The sequence below is a fragment of the Pimephales promelas genome, chromosome 11 (assembly GCF_988280905.1).
Source record: "Pimephales promelas chromosome 11, fPimPro1.hap1.1, whole genome shotgun sequence".
NCBI classification, from domain to species: domain Eukaryota; kingdom Metazoa; phylum Chordata; class Actinopteri; order Cypriniformes; family Leuciscidae; genus Pimephales; species Pimephales promelas.
This window is the reverse complement of record NC_142779.1, coordinates 14,894,651-14,912,559: the sequence shown is the minus strand read 5'-3', so window position 1 is coordinate 14,912,559 and position 17,909 is coordinate 14,894,651. Positions and strand designations below refer to the sequence as shown.

The 17,909-nt window shown below is 36.8% G+C and overlaps 1 protein-coding gene across 3 annotated transcripts in view; it reads right to left on the bottom strand.

Moving 5' to 3' along the window:
• Positions 1-11,954, bottom strand: part of rin2a (Ras and Rab interactor 2a) — a 33,742-nt gene extending 21,788 nt beyond the window's left edge. The window contains exon 1 of one of the 3 annotated variants that reach the window (XM_039672242.2): positions 11,727-11,954. The gene's annotated coding sequence lies outside the window, so the exon portion shown is untranslated. Of the gene's footprint in view, positions 1-3,055; positions 3,075-11,726 lie in introns of those variants that run through there. The other 2 variants (XM_039672239.2, XM_089117036.1) reach the window with 2 other exon arrangements.
• Positions 11,955-17,909: the final 5,955 nt, after the last annotated feature.

Sequence of the window (17,909 nt, the reverse complement as noted above, 5' to 3'; positions counted from 1 at the left end):
ACATCTTGTCCTAGATTTCGTATAATAAGAAGAATGTGCAGTTTATAATTGCTACAACTAGGGCTGTCAATTCAACACATTATTTTAGTACTATTAATAATAAGATAAAGTAAACAATTATAAATAATCAGATAAATACATTTATAGGATTCTGAAGTATATTTTCAAGTAATAAATTGATCAATTAATAACCTTAGCTATATGAAATTGCACTATTTGCATATAGAGATCATAGAATTATTGTGAAGCTGCATTCCCACTACAAGCAACAAAGCAACACGATCCCATTCATTTCAATGAAGAGTGGGTGATTTCCAACAACTCGAGCGATAGCGACCGTTGGCGACTGGATGGGGCGTGTCCAGCAACTTTCGGGAGTGACAACCAATAGGAGGTAAGTCAGTGGAGCGCAGTGATCCGTCACTCTTCAGTGCAGAGGGTCAAAAAGAAGCTCATTTTAGAAGTCAGCAACTGTCCTATAATTTATGATATGTCTCCTTCCTTGTACATACTGTGGTATTCGCTGTGCTGACTCTGAGGTTGAATGGTTTTGTGATCCCAGATAGACCGGCATTTGCCCTTTTGCTTCAGATAAATAGCCTTGATGGCAAAGAGCACTCGCTGTTTCTCATTCATCCTTATTATTAGGCATTTATTGTACTGATTCCATTTATATTTAGACTTTCCCTTCCAAAATGTTTGTAGCAGCACAAAAAACAACATGGAGTAACATCTGTGAATGTCTTTCGAACGTTACTAGGCAACCAACCTGTAGTAGGAACACACACTAACTACTTCACCACTAGCCACTGGCGACATGTTGCCACAAAGTCGTTGGTAGCGTGAATGCAGCATTAGTGAAATCAGAGATGTCAGTCTGAGTTTAAATCTTTTGTTCACAGACTTTTCTAAAGAACTTTTCAAAACAGCTTCTGGCAAAATACAGGGAGAGGGATCAGCTGGGGGACTGGAGGAGACAAAACCAGGGCAAAGGTCAAGCCATGAGAAAGGGAAGAGTGCAGGAGGAGGAACATAAAGCTTTCTTATGTACTTTATCAGCTGTAAATGCATGACTCAGCACGTAAGCGGCAAAACTAGCTCCATGTTCAAAAATAAAACCCCTTGAATAGTGACTCACTGAAAATTACTCTTCACAAGGCCAACATAATGTAGAGTCGGGGTCAAAAGTTTGGAAACAATTTAGTCATCCTGTAGAATCTGAAATATAAGTTATTTCATCCTCCTCCTTAAAGCTATATGGTAAGCGGTAAGTTTATTTGTGTGTGTGCACATAAATTAATTGTACTCAACAAGACTGCCTTAACTTGATCAAAAGTGACCGTAAAGATTTTTACCTCGTAACTGAAGATTTTCATTTCAAATAGAAGAACTTTCTATTCATCAAATAATCATGATAGGCCTATATCAGTTTCCACAAAAAAATAGTAAGCAGCTATGAAATGTTATTTGAAGACCAAACAGCACATTAGAATGATTTCTGAAGGATCATGTGACACTGAAGACTGGAGTGATGCTGAAACATCAGCTTTGCCTTTACAGGAATAAATAACAATTTTAAGATATTAGGCTAAATAACACATAAAATGTTTTTTTTTTTTTTTTTTTTTACATGTTATAATATCATAGTTTTACAGTGTTATTTTAATCAAACAAATGCAGCCTTGCCTTGATGAGCATAAAATACTTCTTTCAAAAACATTAAATGAATATTTTACAGAACTTTAGAAAAAAAATATATTCATAAAGTGGAGAGAAATATCACTGGTTAAAAATCCTGTTTTCCCCTGGTCGTTACAGTTAGTGTTAAAATTAAACCAAGCCTTTTGTAACTGTAACAGTCTCAATTGTAATTGACCAAACTGTCGTTCATCAGAATGGAAAGTTCCTGAATACTTATGGAACATGAATGGTCATACATTAACAAGCCATTTTATAGTTTATTTTCTATGATTGTGCTTGAGTGACTATAGAGGAAGCTTTTTATATTATACTGCATAGAACATAAAATTCTTTGACTTCAAAACATTTATAAAAAGTCTTTAATATTCAATTTAATGCAAAAGTAAGTTCCATAAATACACCCTCCGTCCTCCCAGAGAAGCGAAAACAATACAACCATTAAAAACAGCCCCACTGCTTCTGCAGGTCACTTCGTTCCCGAGGAATGAGCGTCTCCCTACTGCAGCATAAGATTGTCATCAGCTAAAGCAAGAGCCAGCGCTGACCCACTTCCAGATGCTGAAGATACCCAACACTCAGAAATGCTTTGATCCAGCACAGCTGTCTGAGTTATGCACAACAGCCTTTTCCTTCACAGACAGCACAGTCTTGCAGTGTCAACCTGACTCCACTCGTACTGTCGACAAAGAAAACACAAAGCCTTCTTTTTTTGCTGGATGAATTTATGTTGAGCTAACACAAAGCTGCTGTCTGGGTGCTGACACTGAAGGGAAAATTGTGGCAAACATGTGGAGCTCAGCTCACAAAGCCTTTGATGTGACCATCAAGAAGATTTGAAAAGAAGCTGCATCTCCTCCCAAACCTTTGCTTTCTTCTACACATATTACTATGGACTCTTGTGTCCTCCAGAACCAATTGTCAGACTCAGCAGTGTTTATAAGTTCAGACTCTAGCACAATTCAGTACAAAACTAAACACTGGAAGATAAGTCTGATAAGTTCCAAGTATTTCCTGTGAAGTGTTGCTCCCGTGTTGACAGATATGGATTGACTTTGACATGTTAATCTACTCCTCTCTGTAAAGAGGCTTCACCTAATGTCATTGCTGTAATGAGCCATCAAAACACACATTCATCTTTCCTCAGCAGGGCTCAGCAATAAAAACAAATTCTGCTTGCGCTGCCAACATTATGTAGTCACTGTCCACATATGAACATTTTCTGGAAAACAATGTCATATATGATACAAAACAAGTGGCATCATCTGGATTGAAACTCTCTCAATTGCCCTATGAATTCAAGCAAGCCCTTTTTGAGTCCTGCTCAGTATGTCAACCAGAGAAAGCTGTTATTTACCTTGCATCATCCCGTTTCTGTGCCTGTATCTGTTTTTGAAAGACTCAACAAGACACACGCACATACGACTCGGCGAGTAAACAGGAAACCCCTCGGACTGCCAGCACGGGCAGAATAAACACAGGCAAAGTTATTAACTGGCACTGTGGAGCACAGACATGCAGAGAGAGAGAGAGTGAGAGAGAGAGAGAGAGAGAGAGAGAGAGAGAGAGAGAGAGAGAGAGAGAGAGAGAGAGAGAGAGAGAGAGTCCAGCTCAATTGGTCATTTATCTCCCTCACCCACTGTCATCTCAATAGAGATGTCACGGCACTGGGATACACAGAAAATTACAGTTGAAAGAAACAGCCTTTGTTAGTGCATCTAAAATGTCAACAACTGCAAACAATACTAGACTAAAGGCTAACTTTATCCTGTTTCCAACCAAACAGGGTCATTTGCTATTGTGCTGGGCGGCTTATACAATTGTACAAAAAGTGTGTGTGTACTGTAGTGCTGGGTAGATTAATTATAAATTGTAGTCCATCATTGAATACAATACAAAATACAATAATACAAATTTGTTGTTAGTTAAGCTGAAGTCTGTAGCTTTTTGGGGTTAAAAAATTATCCAAAATATATACTTGATAAAATACATATCCAGCCAGAGTTGAAAAATATTTGCTTGCCTTAGCTCGATTCAAAGCGGTAAGTTTGCAATAATATATTTAATTCCAGTTGTACTGGTGGATTTCCGCGGGAGATTCGAGCAAAAATTATTATGTTGGTCTTACTTCCAAAAAGAACAATCTGTGATTCTGAATGCCAGTATCCACCTCGGTGCAGTGACTGACAGCTAAACACTCTCCTCAAACATTGTGTTCATCCACGCTGTGCCGTGTCGAGGGTGTTGAACTACAACTCGCGTAAAGTTGAAAATTCCGCAAATGACTGCTATTGCAGGTTTCGAACAGAGATGGCGACAAGGAGAAAAAAGGAAAGAGTCTGTGTGTGCAATTCCACAAAACATTTTAGGAAGAAAATAAAACCAACAAATTAAGAATAATTTACTGCCATTTTGTGAATATTAAGTAATCATGTAATCAATAAAAAAGTAACTATTATTATTACCAGTATATTATTTTTGGAATCTGATTACGTAGGTCTTATTTTGCACCACTAGGGCCGTAACTATAGATGTTGAATACAATAGATTACTAATATAAAAATGAATGTTTGCATTTAAAAAAAAAAACTAAATATATGTATTCCAAAATATATTTCCAAACTGTTTAAATGTATTACTTGACAACAACAGTTCGTATTTGTTTTTCTTTATTTCCTTAAATCCCTTTTAATCCCTTTTAATCCTTATAGTATTTAATTCCTTAATGTGTGTGTTGAAGTAGGAGTCTGCTCAGCTGGGCTGTTTGGACCCACACAAAGGCACATCTGAACTACGAGGCACAGAGCGTCTCTGTGTCCTGCACATTTAACAGGTGCGCGGTAGTAGAGAGGATTTTCTGTAGTCTGGCGAGACCTGGCAGGGCCTGACAGGAAATGGAGCTCGCAAGCAATTAAGGGGGCTGAGATATTAACAAAGAGAACAAATAGAACAAAAATGTGAGCAAGACAACTCTGTTATTCTCTGATATGATATTTTTGGTTTTCTTATCTGGGCTGATGTAAACAGGAACTTAATATTTTAGAGTAAGCTTGACATGTCATGTCACATGCCTCAGAGTTGATTGACAGCCTTGGAACATTGCTTGGATTTAGCATGAGTCAAGAAATGACTTAAGAAAAAATTCAACTGTGACACACAAACAAAATCCACACTTCATTAAAGGGATAGTTCACCCAAAGATGGATTTCCTGATTTCCTTATATGAAAAAACAACAACAACGCTGAGATTCTGTAAAAAATCTGTGTTTGTGTTTCCCTGCGATTCTATTGCCTTTATGCTACGTCTTGTGCAATACACATGCATTTACACATTCAAAAGTTTTGAAATGTTTCTAATGCTTCTAATGCCTACGAAAAATATAGTAAAACCAATTATTGTGATATTTTACCAGACACAACTAAAAATTATATATTCAAATTTAGAGAAATTTATTTAACAAGAAAAAATACAGAGTTGCTTTGCAATCAAAGTGCATCTGTATTAAGCAATTGAGCAATGTGCTTTTGCCCCATTCCTGTTAATGTAACTGACAGAGGAAGTCACAGCGTGTTGCGTGAATGATGTAGTCTTTCCAGTCATGTTGAACTGGAAATGTGTTGGTTTAGACTCAATGTGTGATTGGAAGTGATCTTGAGAGTAATATTTAACAGCAAACAAATGAAAGTCTAAACAAAAGCCAACTATAAAAACGCACCCATGCAGTGGGTCTATAAATCACCCTAAAATTATTTAAAAAATCATTATGCTGAATTATTTCATTTCCCTGAAGTCCCCAAATTCTTGGGAGCGAATATCATAACCAACTTAATTGTTGGCATATTGAACATTTACAACATATGGTAGAGAAACCGTAACTAGGATAAATTACAGCACATCTCACACACACATTCAAAGCATTATACTAATAAATCACCCTCAAGTCTGATGCAGTGGTTCGACAGTATGAGAAGGGGAAGGGAGAGAGACTAGAGACTGTGTTTCTATTGGATAATGAAGTCATTTGGCACTGTGTTAGGACCCTGCTGCTACATGGCCCTCCACCTCACAAAAACCCAACTGGACTAAATCCAGCTCGCCTCAGAGCCTGTAGAGAGCTCTCCCCGGCTGAGGTAGGGGGACAACAGCCTAAAGACTACAACAGTTAAAAACACTGCAAACTACAGACATCCCTGGCCTGCTTTAGAAACAACATCAACATATTATACATGCAACACAACCCACTAGTCTTTTCAAGTGGTGCTTACATAACTAACGGGACGGAGACGGAGATACAAGCTGTGATCCCAAGATTTAGATCCAATCTTTCCTCCATCAGGGGATTTCTAATCGGTTTTGTGTCCTGTTTACAACCCAAATGTCCAATGGTGTGATGTACACTCATGTAAAGCCACTTTTAATAACATGTGAGGGATAAACTCGCAACTCGAGTAGATTTGTTCGTTAGGGTTAGGAACTTTTAAGACTTTTCTGTTGTACGACATTGTCATGTCACCCGGAAATAGAGTCATCAGTGTCCCATGTGTAGAGCCAGAGCCAGGGTCCTTACTGTCCTTACCAGTGCCTAAATTCTTGTACATTATAGAGTATGGTTCATGACCTGGGGAACTAGGGATCTGATTGAGACGCACCCTAAACAAGTGACGAGTCATTGAATCATCTAATCAATTGACCTATGGCTAAGCCACGCCCCCTCCACTCACTCGGACAAACAGTCAACATTCGGGGACAGGCGCTATGGCAGCTGTCACAATAGGAGACATTTCACAGGAGGCAATTGGTGATTTTTGGAGACAGAAAGATTATATATCATCTCGAAGTCACCTAAAGTGCCTTAACTATGCATTGGAGGGTTATATTAATAATTTTATTGTTGAGAAGGTCGGTAAAAAGCTTCAGTCCCAGGCAAAAATGTACACGTCACAGTGTAAACCTGATAAACCGCATATCGTTGCCGTCACTGTTTGATGCTTCAGTATTTACATGAATCATTCAGCACAACATTGTTAAATTTTGTTATCTCGGTTATTTACAGATACCTTAATGAAGCTAAGTGACATGATGTACAATGCAGCTAGAAGCTAACGTTAACGTTTTCTAATGTTAGGCTAACGTTAGCCTAACGTTACGTTAGATATTTTAAAGATAACGTTAAAATGCGTTGTTAACTTAACTTAGAACTAGGGCTGTGCAAAGATTAATTGCGATTAATTGCATCCAAAATAAAAGTTACATAATATGTGTGCTGCTGTTGTGTATAATTATTTTGTATATATAAATACATATGCATGCATGTATATATTTAAGAATTATTTGCGCTTAAATTCTGTATATATATATATATAAATACAAAATCTATATTATATATTTTATATATGAATAACACATTTTCTTACATGCATGTGTGTGTATTTATATATATATAAAATAATAAAATAATATATACAGCACACACAAATATATTATGTAAACACAGACTTTTATTTTGGATGCGATTAATCGCAATTAAATTTTGCACAGCCCTACTTAGAACATATGTAGACATCCTTATTTAATTTAGCCACGTTTAGTTGGTGTTGTGGTCTACCGCATTACTTAATCCAGAGCAGACACTTATCTCGGTTGAGTTGTGGCTTGGGAAAGGGTAAAAAAAAATACACATCGTCACCCAGCCTCTCGGGAACCATAGTGTCGGTGTTGCATGTACCCCATGCACACCGTTTGACCATTTTAAACTTAAAATGACAAGAAAAAAATGAATGAAAACTGACTAACTGCAATGCATTTCAATGGACGTGGAAGCAGAGACTGTCCGAGTGTATTGGGTTAGCTGCGTACTGTGATTGGCTCATCGCGTTTGAGGGCGTGGCTTAGCCATAGGTCAATTGAAACAAGTGACAAGAGTTCTTATCAGAGTCACTGGAGGATTCATACAACCGATTCGTTCAAACAAACTGATTCACTCAGGAACACCTGCGTTTGAGTCTAATCTCCATTACAGTGAGTCACACACATTGAAGTAATCACTTTCTTTGCAACCGCTGGTTCAGTTTCAGAATGCACAAACTTAAAAATAACAATAATAAAAACCCCTGAAGACCCTAAATCTGTTTGACAGGTAATTCAAGTTAAAGTGTTTTGTAGCTTAGTCTCCTGCTGTTGTCTGAAAGGATTGAGGAGTGACTCAGAAAAATGACATTAACAGGCACAGCTGCAAAAGCAAGGAAAACAGTGAGAAAACACACTCAAAATAGCCTCTCGTTACCGCAGTCTGCAGCACAGACCAACAAACCCAATCCATCTTGCTACTGGTCAGACTGCATAAGACAAGGCTAAAAGATGACCATTTAGATCTGATTCCTTACATGCATTATTTCACAAATCTTTATCTTAACCATATCTACTGCTACTAACATGGGAAGGGCGTGATAGCTTGCCCAGATCCCCAGGCACACAGACAGGATAACCACATAAACACTCACTCGAAGGAAGCAGGCAGAGGCCAGTGCTCTACAGGATGTGGCCGGCTCCACCCCACATAGCATGTCCCAGAGCAATAACCAGTCAAAATGAGGATCAAACAACAGGATTTATACATGTGCTGACAAATTCCAGACTCATACATATTGGGCTTATGCTTTGTGCACATCTTCCATTCAGCTTCATCAAGTTTCCTTTCCTCTGGCTCCGAATGCAGTTTTTGATCTACTTTCAAAGTTTCCACGATCGTCCAGAGAGAAACACAATTGCCCCAACTTGCCCATCAAGCTATTATTATCCTTTTCCCAAGTCTTTAGAAAAGGTCGAGAGCAGGTTATCATGATAAGTAGAGGTTTTGAGTGCAAACACTCTTTGATTCAGTCGATAGGTTTACAGCTTTGATTTCTGTAAAACATAACCCCTCCCATCCAAGAAAACAAACCTGTTTGAAAGTTTAGGTACCATAATAGCAACAATGAAGAAACCAAACAAGTTTCATTGCTAAAGCTGGATTCCAGTACATCACATCATCCAAACTATGCGGTATGAGGATGTATGCCAGTTAAAATAAACACCTAAGTAAGCATTTCTATAAATATATTGTCCTTGTCATTGGAAAAAAATCTTAGTGTCCCTTTATGCAAATTTGTTTAAAGGTTCAATCAATACATCATTTGGTGTATAATATCCATAATAACTATAAAAAGTATAAAGAACTTATAGTGCGGCACTTACAATAGAAGTTAACAGATTGTGAACCTCATTTTTATTTTTTAAGCACTAAGCTCTCCCATAAACAGTGTCTGAGCTGAGCTGTACAGTTGTAACATCTGTAGGTGTTGTTGCTTGTTCATCAGCTTCACCTGCCACCGGGTAGCAGAAAACCCTTGTTTAGATTGCTTCTGGCTGGTATAAGCGGCAAGTCCAAATCATTTTCTTTGGTAATTGACATTATGCCACAAAAGCTGCTGGTTGAGCTTATCTGTATTGAAGCTGAAACATTCCTCTAAGAGAAAATTTGCATCTGCTGACTATACAGTCTCGCTTCAGGGGGAAAGACAGATAAACCATTAGATCTTGTTCAAATAAATCACACTTAAGGAACAGACATGTGAAGCCGGCTCCCCTTACCTAACCTGTGTGGCTTACTCTACTTTAATGAATCACTCTACTTTCATCATGTATTCCTCCATTATTTAGTATTTCCCTATTCGTACAGAACATAAAGAGAATACATAAAACTTGTTTTTTTTTTCACCACATTTTCAAATGCACAGCCAGGCAAAATTGGGCAAGACTGGAATGTGAGTTCATTCTCGCTCTTTTTTTGGTTGTTTTCATGATGGGAAGATTTTCTTGTCAGCATTATCTGCTTCAAAACAGCACTAGTCCCAATGGATCTCAGTGTTTCAAATATCTGAGGTTTGCTCTGTGTTTGAACCTCAAATTGGCCCACAAAATGTAAACTAAGCAAAAAATATTCAGTGTGCATACAAAAGTTTGGGGTGAGTAGAAAAGAAGTCTCTTGTCCTCACAAAGGCTGCTTATATTTAATCAGTAAAACAGTAATATTGTAAAGTAATATTGTCTGCAGTGTCACATGATCCTTCAGAAATCTTTAAAATATACTGATTTGGTGCTTAAGAAACTTTTCTTATTATTATCCATGTTGAAAACAGTTGTGCTGCTTCAGATTTTTGAGGAAATTGAAACTGATCTATTTTTTTTTCCAGAAAAAAATAGCAGGGTTTTTTTGAAATAGAAATCTTTTGAAACATGATACATTATATGTCTTATAAATGATTATTTAAAAAAATGACTGACCCGAAACTTTTGAACAATAGTGTATAATAAATTAATATAAACAAGTTGAAAAGTAAAGGAGGCAACAAGCAAGTGCTTGTTGTGCAAAAAAAGATACTGAAATTATGTGCACTTTGACAACAACAAAAAAAAACAAAAAAAACACTACAATATCACACTGTACGAGTTATTGGCATTGTTTTCAAAATGCTGTGGTTACACTAAATCTTATATTTCATTACCTCATTATCTCTCTAACTTTACATTCATTGCTCTGATAAGCTGACCACGGGAGAGCGTTGCATTTATTTCAAAGTTGTCAAGCCATCAGTGTAACAACTCTCAATACTGTCAGCAGGCACTACAATTATGCTAACAAATCATACCATAATGAAGACACCTCAGCATTCGAGTAAAGCTCAGTCATCACATAAGCAATTCCGGCAAACCGCAGCTTAAAGGAAACATGACTAGTGGTGTCATTTCAAAAAATATTAACAGATAAAAACATTCTCTTGCGAAACTAATCCAATGGCAGGCACTGCACAACTGACGAATGTTCTGCTCAAAATCAGTTACTTCCCTTTGCCTCAGACTAATCCTCTTTTACAGGCCTCAGAGCCACTGCTGAAATATAAGTGGGGAAGAAACGAAAAGTCTGGTGGGAAAATCAAGTTAGAAATGAATGCCATATTTTTTTCTGACAGCAATAAAGAGATAATTACTGTAATACTGTAAAGTACAAATGGTGGATAAATAATCAAACACAAAATCATATAGGGACTTTTCATTGTTTTCTATTATACAGGCTTATTACTTTTCTATCACTTAACACTATCCTTTTTGCATTTTTATACTTTAAGGCATTATTTAGTGTTTAATAAGTTATTTTTTCCTCACAGGCGTTGTTGGCCTTTTTTTTTTTTTTTTTTTTTTTTGATCAGGGACACACTCCCAAATTCAATAGTTTTAAAGGAAGCCAAATATATTTTGCCTTACATTTTGATGTAAAACTGACACTGTACAAATGAGGACAGTACACTGATGCTACGAATTTGACCCCTAAACTAAATTTACTTCCCTCAAACAAAGTTCACAATGGAGCATATGAGGAAGTGCATGCAGTTTTCCAATATGATATGATCTTTTAAAACGTTTTAGCATGGAAACTTTGAAGTAGCCTATGTATAAAAATGTAATGTTATGTATAAAATAATACAATGTTCAATGAGCTTGAGAAATCCACATAGCCTACCTTCCTTGAGACCATCCTTAAGACTTTCAAAACAGTATGACATTAAAAAAAACAACACCATCACATTAACATTACATGTATGCTCCAATTTTGTCACTGTACACCGTAAACTGTTGCTACTACAAGCCCGTCTGGCAACAACAATAGTTTTTGATTCATGACAACAAAGCAGGTGGTACTAAACAGAATTCACCAAACTATAAGTGTCAACCCAACATTTGCCTATTTTATAAAATTAACTTTTAAATAATTTCTAACATTACTATCACGGCTAATTACGTGGTAATAAAACGTACGTGCATATAGGCGACAATATATATTATTTACGTTACGGCGCTTTAACATCTAACACTTATAGGCTGGGCTACATCTGACAATTATGTGTTAAAAAAACAAAAAACAAAAAACAAAAAAACAAACAAAACAAAAAACACTCGCCATAGACTTGCTGTAATAAAGTGTGAGACTCACCTCGACGGCTCGAAACCAAAACACCGGCTAACAAAGGCACATTTACGCATTTATAAGAGCTGGATGATGTTTCTCCAAAAGCTCGGTTGCTGTTAACAGTTTTAGATGTTCCTACATGACCGATGCAAGATTGTGTCCTTGTACTTCTCAAGAAAGACTCTTCTAACTCATAGCTGTGTAAAAACATGCGACCTCTCCCGGCAAAAACAAACTCCAGGAGGAGAACAAAAGTTGATGTGCATTGAGTTTCACGTCACGTGTTCCAGCTGGGAATGTCTCTGGAAGGGAAAAGCCTTTGTTAGACCCAGCAACCATGTTAATCAGAGAAGAACATGAAAGAACCGGAAAGACAGTGGAAAACTATGGAGGACAAATAAAAAAAAAATAAAGTAAATGATCTGATGGGCTCAATTTTCACTTTAAACCTCAGTTGCTTTATTAAAGTAAAGAAAACAGAGCAAAATCTACTAAAATATCATGTTAAATGTAGCTACTATGTTAATTGTCATTTCCAGTCAAAAGCAAAATTGGCCTTTTTTCTGGATAAATAAATAAATAAATAATTACATTTATCAACTGATTTCAGTGGTTTGTACGTGGTGTACAAAAAGTTCCATCTCTAGTTATTAAAAATCTCGATAGTTAGACTTATAAAAATTTTTTTTTTTTTAATAAGGAATTGTCAAAGCTCCAGCTGGGTTTTAATTCTTGGATAAGAATTGTGAAGATATAATTTAATTTTAAAATAAAATTAAAGAAAGTTTTCTTATAGTGGAAAAAGCATTTTCTGTGATTGACCCGAAGATAACTAATGGATCCTTTACATACGATATGGTGCAGTGCAATGCAAATAAATAAGATAAAGTGAGAAGTAATAGTAAATAGTTTAGTCAATGAAATAAACAAACAATATATGGCAAATAAAATAGTAATGAATAGTTTAATTATATAATATCATAAGTACATATTGATGATAGCAAATATTGATAATAGCATATAGTTTATGTATAATACTATAATAATAGCAATGGAATTAGAAATATCAATTATAGTATATAGACAATAAAAAATAAGTTAAATAGTGACTATGAATATTACAATCATTTAACAGCAAAGCTGTAATAGATTGATAATTGCAAGTGGTATAGTTTTACAATAATAATAACAGCAAATACAATGTTATATCAATTGCAGAATAATACAATTTGAAAAAAATATGAAAATGATAATATTGATCATTAAACTGACATTTAACAAAAAAATATGTGTAATTTTATTTTATATAGGCCCAAATGTCACAACCCCATCTCTTTTTGTGAGACCCAAGATGTCTGTATGACAGAAGGCCTGTTTGATACACACGACTAATTATATCTTTAACCACTAGACTAGAGACTAGAGAAGCACTAGCCAAGGAAAGGCTGTTTCAGGGGGTACATGAGTGCTGAGCCCCTGGTGAAAGCCTGAAACTCACAACTCCGAAAACGTCAGATCAAATTTTTAAATAGGTGCTATCTTTATAAATAAACCACAGATTTGAGCTTTAAACAACTACATTGTCGACTGAAAAACTCTTAAAACTACAAGACAATAACGCTAATATTTTTAAATTTCACAGCCTTGAAAAACACACCACACCAGCTTCCTTTAACTTCCGAGTTTCCGCTACCCTATCAACCGTCCTCCCCCATTGGTTAGCTGTTCGAAACATCACAACACTACAAGGATTCTGGGTAATATCCTATTGCAAACTGCGGTCTGATGCGCACTTGTGAAAGGGGTGCATTAAGTGCCCTTATGCCCCTAAGCACCCCTGGAGAACACTATTAGAGGATCAGGACACCCAACGGTCTTGCACCCCTTAGCGAGAACGTGCATGATTCAATGACAAATAAGTTTTTTCAAGTAACTTGACGCCATCTGGTGGTGTATTGGCGTAAATTATACGATTGCCATTTTTAGCATCATGTTGCTTTCAAAAGGGGTCTTATTTCGATCGCTTCTGTACACATCAGTTTTTATATCTGAATTATAAACTTCTATCCCACTTCAGTGATAATATGAATATGTGTAACAAAGAGATAAAGAAGTTTGAAAAGACTGTGTTTGTGAAGCGGTTTCATACCTTTGACAAAGTCTGGGTCAGCAAGCAGCACATTCGCAGATTTGAATGTTCCGGTGTGATTTTTGTGAAAAAAAAGGTTTAATACACATCACACAGTTAAATCGTTGTCATTTAGGAATGAGATCACGTTGGTATAGACCATTTCACAAGATGTAAACAACACTGGTCTAGAAGCACTTCCTGTTTCAGTTTTTTAACACTACATAAAAGCTGGGATAAAATACAACCAACAGAACATTTAAAACTGAATCAAAAAGTTAAACAAACATCTTTAAGATTGTTTTTTTTACATGTGAAATAAAGAAAACAGCTACAAACTGAAACAGGAAGTGCTTCTGGACCAGTGTTGTTTACATCTTGTGAAATGGTCTATATGAATCAAGGTCTGCCCTATAACTCAAATTAACAAAAGATGAGATAGGCCAGGGTTGTCACAACATGAACCATTTGAAAGATCTGCAACTCTTCTTTAATGTTGCTGTAGGCCTTTTGACAGCCTATCCTCCCTTCTTTGTCTTCTCATCAATTTGGAGGGACATCCTGTTCTTGATAATGTCACTGTACTTTCTTTGTTGACTGTCTTCAATGTGTTCCATGGCATTTCTAATGCCTTAGAAAAAGTTATTTATAGCCCTCACCTGAGTGAAACTTTTCAACAATGAGATCCTGGTCAGTGATTTGTAAACTTTTTGTGGTCAGTGGTTCTTGTAATAGCATGCAACCAAGATGCTTTTTATTTGAAGTTAATCAAAGTCAATTCAGGTGAAGGCAGCTGTGTACTATTTCACATGAGCTTGATGATTGGTTCATTCTGAATGCAGGTTATGCACACTATGCAGTTAGGTTATTTTACGTTTTTAAGTAATCTTTTTTATATAGAGAGTTTTTTACTGTATAACTTAAATAGAAAAGAGGCATTGGCCCTCATTTATCATTCTTGCGTAGAAATGGGTGTATATGTTGGCGTAAGATTATGCTTAAGGCCATTGCACACCGAGTCCGAAATTCGCATCCGAAATTTTCGCACGTTAAAAAAAAAATTCGACCTCACGTTATGTCAGTCACGCTTGCACACCGCCTCCGAAACTTTCGTCCGTCATAAAATTAATCGGATCGGGTTCGATTTTCTGCGTTTTTCGCATCCAGAGCCAGCATTTTGAGAGGTCTTTTGACAATTCAGGGCCAGGGGGAGCTCGTCCTCAAATAATTGCACATATGCGCCGTGCTTTCAGTTTCGGTTTTCAATTCGATCAAGTGTTTATGTTCTCTTCTCTATATTGGATTATGAAATTAATAAACCTCCCCTTTCAATCAGATTGAAATTTAGGATCGAATAAGGTGTGATTGAGCAGCCTATTCGATAACTAATGTATTATTTGGGCACAATATACACAATAACAGCCTAGCTGTTCAGTCTGCCCAGCGCTTCCACCGGGCCGCGCGCGGGTGTGTGTATGTCCGTGTGTGTGTCCATACCTGGTCCATTTCAGACACACTGCCAGTCTCCGTTCAGAATCGATTGGTTCACGGAAATTGGTGGTCTTGTTTTTAATATGTGGCTCCAGAATCGCTAGCAAAGCATCGAACTGTCCCACTGACATTCTGAGGTAATAATTTTGAATCGCTCAGGATAAATTCGCAACTCCTTGATAAGGAACTCTCCTTCCTCTCGGCGCAATTTCAGGATTGGATGGACGCAATATTTTCTCTTTCTTCCCTTTTCAATAAGAGAGAGGGCAAAAATCATTGGTATTTTTGCGTTTTTTCCCGCAAAGGTTTAAGAAATACGCAACGGACTCGGTGTGCAAGGTTTCTATGCGTGACGAATTTTTAAGCTGACAAACACGAAAATACGCATACGAATATTTCGTGCTCGGTGTGCAATGGCCACTCCTCTCACCGCCTGATTTATGAAGCTGTGCGTACCTTTGAAATCCAGGTGTACGCAATGCCTGCCCTTGATAAATCCCGCGGCCGAAAACGATCGTCATTAGAATAACACGCCCCTAAATATTCAAGTCTCCGCTCCCCCCACGCCCTCACTTTACGCCATGGACACACGGAAGACGGCAAAGAAGAGAAACTTCTCTGATGTGGAGCCGAAATTATCTATGACAATGCATTATTATTACAGCATGTCTTTTGAATTACCATTCAATTTCGAATCACGTCACATGTATTGGGGTGTACAATAGTGATGATGATGTGATGTGGAGTAGCCTACCATTCATTCACATTAATAATTGCATGACAATTTTTAATATTCTTCTTATTATTATGATTTGTATTATTAATGACGCTTATTGTTATTTAGAAGAAGAGAGTCATTATTATTATTATGTAAAAGAAGAGGAATGTATTTTATTTTTTTTTTGTCTTTTTTTTTTGGTTTATTTCTTTATTTTGTCATTTTGTCATTACCGAACCCAGTCCGTGCGCACCAGCAGGGGATAGCCTAATCCTGAAACGTCGGGGTAAAGTCCACAGGCTCGCAACTGAAGGAATACATATGCTTACGCAACCAAATCAAATGCTTTGATAAAGTAACACAAATTAAACATTGAAGTCCATATTGCACTGCAAATAAACACTGAAGTTTATAATTACTATGTTTGTTCTTTTTTTGTACAGTGGGTCATATCATATCTTTTAGTTTGTCAGTGTATGGCAAGCCGTTTTAGCTTTTATTCCTCTCCAGGATATGAATTCTTGATATCAACAATTACATTTTTTGATATCAAGAATTGAATTCTTGATATCAACAACTAAATTCTTGATATCAAAAAATGGCATTGTTGATATCAAGAATTCATATCCTGCGAATGATTAAAAGTTAAAACGGCTTAGTGCGTTTTGTGGTCTTAGGATTTTTTTTCTGCGCATTTTCGCACTAACTCAAAACGTGCGTACACCACCTCCTGAGCTGGTGTAGGATTTGAGCATGCCGTAGGCCAACGTTTATATTGATAAATCTTAAAGTCACCATGGTTTTGGGTGTACGCCAGGTGTACGCTGGAAATTTGGTGTTCGCACTTTTGATAAATGAGGCCAACTATGACCAAAAAAAAGTCACAGAGATATTTTTTAAACCTGTTTTTATGATGTCAGGAAGTAAAAGTTCTTAAAAAACTATTTACATTGCCAAATTGATCACTAGACAACTCAAAAATAATTCATTTTTATTAAGCAAAGTCATTAAATTACATTTACGTTTTTGTGTGTGTGTACAGCAATCTGCTATATTTTGTGTTGTAACTTTTTCATGTTTGAACTAATTAAAACTGATGGCCATTTATTGTTAAACAATGGCACAAAATCATGCAAAACATATAACATTCTTAAAGCTGCAGTCCGTAGCTTTTTTTGGGGGGGCGTTCAAAGCTTGTAATAATGTTTAATTAATTCCAGTGGTACTGGTGGATTTTCGCGGGAGATTCAAGCATGTCTTTGTGCCATTACGTCACATCTGTACACATAAAGAAAGAGTCTCGGCTAATAGGATATATTGAGTGCGAGGATGCTGGAGGTGGAGATTTATAGCCATTTCTCACAGCACTTGGATATAACTAAACTTATCAATTTGATGGCGAATCCAGAAACGTTCAAACATTCACCACCAGTGACAACAGAATCACCCGTTGTAAAATGCAAAAGACTTCGTTCGGACTTCAGAGTGGCTACAGAGAGAAAGAGACTGCAACCGGACCCATGCGAAAACAAGGATAAATATCGGAAGGACATTACATTTAGTCATGCAATGCTTATGTTGTTAACATTAACAATTTGAGAACAAACTATAATTTACAAGGTTTTGCGTGATATGATAAGCGATTGTTATATTTAATGAGCACGATTTACTGCAATGTCAGAACCAGAACAATAGCTGTACACACTCCTCAAACACTGTGTTCATCCGCGCTGTGCCGTGTCGAGGGTGTTGAAGTACAACTCGCGTAAAGTTGAAAATTCCACGAATGACTGCAGTTGCAGATTTCGAACAGAGATGGCGACAACGAGAAAAAATGCCGGACTGCAGCTTTAACAACTTCCAACTTGAA